This window comes from Lactuca saligna, chromosome 2 (assembly GCF_052625555.1).
Source record: "Lactuca saligna cultivar CGN05327 chromosome 2, ASM5262555v1, whole genome shotgun sequence".
In the NCBI taxonomy this organism is placed as follows: Eukaryota; Viridiplantae; Streptophyta; class Magnoliopsida; order Asterales; family Asteraceae; genus Lactuca; species Lactuca saligna.
Window position 1 is genome coordinate 14621946 of NC_136418.1, and position 5619 is coordinate 14627564.

Below are 5619 nucleotides of genomic sequence, written 5' to 3' on the forward strand. Positions count from 1 at the left end.
CAAATTTTCTAGCAGTCTTTTGGTGTAGAAGAGGAAGACATTTTTACAAATAGATACCCTATCTTTATGAATTATGAGTTTTAAGAAAGTTTGGTTTGGAATCGTTATGATTTTAGGCTCTTTATATAAAGTTTTTAAGATGTGGTTAGTAACAAATTTAGGCTCATTTCATCAGAGAATTGTCATTTCAACATGGAATTGTCATTTACTGAAATGAGAATTATAAACATCCACTACAAATTTATACACTTTGACTATGAGTTTCCCTACATTTAATAAGAAATTTCATTTCACAAGAATTTGTGATTTCATTAAAGAATTATCATTTCAATCGGAAAAATGTTCTCTTTCAACAAAAATGTTTTGTCCCACTTTAACTATGAAATTATAAACTTTGATTAAACATCCAAATATTTACTAAGATTTGTTATCTCAACAAAGAATTGTTGTTTTATCAAGAAATAGTCATTTCATCAAGAAATTGTCATTTTAATAAGAATTAGGCACATTCATCGAAATTCCATATTTTTCCTATAAATGTGGTTGATTAAACTTAGTATGCAATTATATTTCTTTCAACTAATTTGAGTTATATCATTATATTCGCAAACAACTTCATCAAATGAAATTCACTAATAAGGATTTTCCAACTTACCAATGTTCTTTACAAATATTGAAAAAAGAATCCTAATACAAGTGTTCTTCTTTCTTGAAGAACCATTTGGAACTGATGAAATTAAGAGAGTCGTGTGGAACTATGGTGGGGAAAAGGCTGCTGGGCCAGATGGTCTATCTTTTAAGCTCATAAAATAAAAATGCGATGTTATTAAAGAGGATATCATGAGGTTCATCAAACTCTTTGAAATACATGGGACTATCGCAACCGGGTGTAACTCATCATTCCTTACCCTTGTTCCAAAATGTAAAGATCCCATTTCCGTTAGTGATTATATCCTTATCAATCTTATTGGTTGTATGAGTAAAATCATATCTAAAACATTGGCGATGAGGCTTAAAATGGTTATGGAGTCTATCATTGACGATATGCAATCAACTTATAGCGAAGGACGTAATATACTTGAGGGGCCTCTCATTATGAGTGAACTTTTTTCATGGGCTAGGAGGTAAAAAATATATGTTTATGATTCGGTACATTGGTAGTTGCTTAACTCTATTGTGCAATAAATGGGTTTGGGACAAAATGGAGGAGCTGGATTAATGGGTGTCTTAAAACTACTCGAGTATCCGTATTAGTCAATGGATCTCCCATTGATGAATTTCCTATTTTTAGGGGTGTTCACCAAGGTGTTCCTTTGTCTCCATTCCTCTTCATTATAGTAATGGAGGGTGTTAATGTCGCAATGAAAAGTGCCTGTAACAAACATCTATTTCGGGTTATCAAAATTTCTACTTCAAGTCCATCAAATCTAATTTAATTTATGCAGAAGATGCCATTTTTGTTGGTTTGTGGTGTGATGACAACATCCGAAATCTTCGTAGAATTCTATAATGCTTCAATGTTTCATCAGGACTTAAAGTCAACTTCCAAAAGTCTAGTGTCTTTGGTATTGGTTCACCTCAAAGTGAGATTAATAATTGGGCAAGTCTTCTTGGTTGTGAAATTGGTTCTCTCCTTTTCAATTACTTGGGTGTTCCGGTTTGAGTAAATATAACTCTAAAGAAACATTGGAAGCTGATCATTAATAGTTTCCAATCTAAGCTCTCGAATTGGAAATCAAAGCCGCCATCCTTCAGCGGTCAGCTCATACTTATCAAAGTTGTTTTTATTAGTCTCCCAACTTACTATTTTTCTTTGTTCAAATCCCAGTGTTGTATAATCGACTACTTAGAAAAAATCAGAACGAGATTTTTATTGGTTGGCGTTGATTCCTCCAAGAATATTCATTAGGTCTCTTGGACGAAGGTACTTGCTAGCAAAAGGAATGGATTTCAGGTCCATTGTGTTGTTTGCAAAGGGTATGACTTAGAAATTGAATCGGTGAATCATGCTCTTATAGGATGTATAAGGGCAAGTAAAGCTCTTGAGTGGATCCTCAAGTGGTGTGGCATCCTGATGCGACAATTTGTAAATGTCTTAGAATTCCTAAACTTTGCTGCAAATTGGGGGAATTTCCCCAGGAAACAGTTCAAAACATCGACCGTTTTGCTACTTTTTATGGTGTGTGTGGAAGGCGAGGAATGAGATGGTGTTCAACAACATACACATCTCTCACATGATGATTGCTGATGATGTTCTGTTACTTTCTTTTCTTTGGTATACATATAGGTCTAAAGGTGATAGGTGTATTTGGGCTGAGTGGATGTGCTCCCCATATTGACATGGTTTTTTTTCCTGTTTTTTGTTGCTTGTTCCTTCTTAGCTCCTCGCTAATTTTCGGGTTAGCCTTTCTTATATATATATATATATATATATATATATATATATATATATATATATATATATATATATATATATATATATATATATATATAGATATATATATTGACATGGTTTTTTTCCTGTTTTTTGTTGCTTGTTCCTTCTTAGCTCCTTGCTAATTTTCGGGTTAGCCTTTCTTATATATATATATATATATGCTTCATTTCCAAAAAAAAAAAAAGAATTTTGATGTGTAGTAAGTTCCTTTTCTAATATACACATTGTATATTTGTAGTTATAATTTTACCAATATTAGTACCATTGCTTTTTTTTTGGATTCAAGGATTTCTTAGGCACATGCTACCAATGATCTTTATAGGTAATGTACTTTTAAATTGGAACTACATAGGCCTAATCTTCATAATGGTTGCTATAGACTGAAACCATGATCACCTACTTATAGCGTTTAGTTTGGAAATGACAGATACTGACATTATTTGAATGTGGTTCCTACGGAGGCTAAAGGAATGCCTTAGGGACGCTAAGGAAGTCATATTCATAAGATATATGCCCATTTCCATAGACCTAGCACTAAGTATTGTCTACCTAGATTCTTATCATGGGTATTGTTGTAGAAATATATCTCAAAAATTACTAGCTAGGATTGGACATTTTACACTGGTGGAACATATATTTTGAAAGATATGTGAAACTTATAGCATGTTTGATTTTGAGTTGTGTTTAAATGAACTTTAACATGCAATCAACAATCAAATTAACATTAATGAACTAGTCAAGCTTAATAATATTGCTATTATAAAATGGGCAAGGGCTTTTTTTCCTAATGTCCCCTTGAATGCAATGATAGTTGATAATCCTGAGGCATTATAAGGTTATCAGTGGGTATATAGGATTTCCCGATGACGACAATCATTGAGATTGTCCGTGAAGTGATTCAACATGTGCTTGATAATTGTTTCAACATAGGTAAATACATTTATATAGTATTTATTTTTATTTAAGGATATGTAACTACATATAATTGTTGAATGGCAATAGTACTTTTTTTTGGACACATGGGGCTTATTGGTGATCAGACAACTTATGACGAGACAATGTTTCATAGGAGAATGTAAAAGTGTCAAGCTAGTACACAAGACATGTCTCTAGCTTCAACTTGAAGTTATAATTTTTTTTTTAGTCTACAATTTTACATCTTGATCATGGGATTTATAGATGTGGGAAAAGGAAAGAAAGTGTTGAGTGGACACGCTATAATGCCTATGAGATCGTTTTCACTTGTCTGGTATTCAATTCACCAATCGGTTAATTTTTATTGACTTCTATTATGAATCGAGTTGCTTACCAAACTAACACGTTGATGCATTAGTCGAGTTACCCATATTGTAACTAAATAAATCCAACGGAATAAAGTTAATTTAATGTCCAATTTTATGTTAAAGATACTTGTTGTAATCTTGTCCTAACAACATTACACAGAATAGCTACATCTTGTAATCCATATGAAGAAAGTGATATTTGAAAAAATTCATAAAACACAAGCTATCCTACTTTAGAGCTTACAAAGTACGATTTACTAATATCCCAATACCGAGTATGATATGTCCATGGATAGACCCTTGTTATAAAGAAAACAATGAAAATATGTTTACGCCAAATGGAGTTCGTATGCGAAAGTTATGAAGGTTCAAAGTTTGGTCATTTATATTTTTCACGGAGTGGCCTACTTTGGAGCTAAAAAAATAAGACTTTTCAATGTCTAAATTTGAAGTGTATTATGTCCATTAATAGTTGGCCTTTGTCACAAAGAACACAATGAAATGTTCTTTTAGCTCAAACAAGTTCATATAAAAGCGTTATAAAGATTCAAAGTTTGCGAGAAAAAAATCCAGATTTTAGAAGCTAGAGACATGCGAAAATCATAGATATTTTTAGTATTTTTGAAAATTTTTCTTTGTTTTTTAAAAAATGATAGACAATAGTAACATAATTAGTCATTATATATATATATATATATATATATATATATATATATATATATATATATATATATATATATATATATATATATATATATATATATATATATATAGTTAGTTAGTTAGTTAGTTAATTAGTTAGGTTCAAATATTTCTACTATCTATTATGTGTATGCAGGTTTGATTCTGGAACAATCATTTTAATTATTTTAAGAAAGTAATTAATGCATATTAAATGCTGAAGATTTAATTAATACTCATTATATCTTAAACATGTAATATGTATTAATTACTTTATTAAAATAACTAAAATGATTGGTCCATAATTAATCGTGCTTACAATAACCCCTCTCTCTCTGTATATATATATATATATATATATATATATATATATATATATATATATATATATATATATATATATTGAAATGTTTCTAGCAATTATTATGTGCCTAAATGCACCAATGAGAATTCAAGAAATAATAATAATTAAATAAATCAATAAAGGGTATTTTGGACCTTTTGTACTTTTAATTATGGAAATCATTTAATTGAAATCTTGCAATTAAGGAAATAAAGTAAATACATTTGACCTAGTCTCTCTCTATCCTCTTTTATATTTCATATGATTCTTCTTTTTCACCTACAAAGATGATGAAATCAAAATGAGGAGGTTGTAACCTTTGTTTAAGTTGTTGCTGATGTCTACCCTTTACCTTCATTTCCCGCCTGGTACACGTCGCTCAACTCTTCTTGTCCTCAAATAAGAATGAATGTGGACGACATTTTTAGAAGACTTCAAAGACGGTGTTGCTTCAACCGCATCAATTAGCTATCTAAAGGTGAGTCACTCCCTCTTTTCCAACGGCAATTCATTTGGTTTTTATGGTTCCACGGTCGTTTCCCAATCTTCATCAATAACTCAATTTCATCTCCTTTTTTTTTTTTTTTTTTTTTTTTGCAATTTTCCCCTTATATTATTTCGCGTAACAGCTTTAATTTGAAGAAATTGAAGGAATTAGAAGTTGTTCATCTATCGATTCTATAAGACGTATGGGATTTGAGATGTTGATGTGGCTAGGTAGGAGCTTTTGTTGGTCCACCACATGTTCGATGAAATGCTTAACAAAAAATAGTGGGTTAAACCTGATGACAATGAATCCAGTTTCAACTATTAACTTAAGATCTATCCACATGATGGAAACTTGAAAGGTGAATGTGGTATGCAGGGGAAAACCT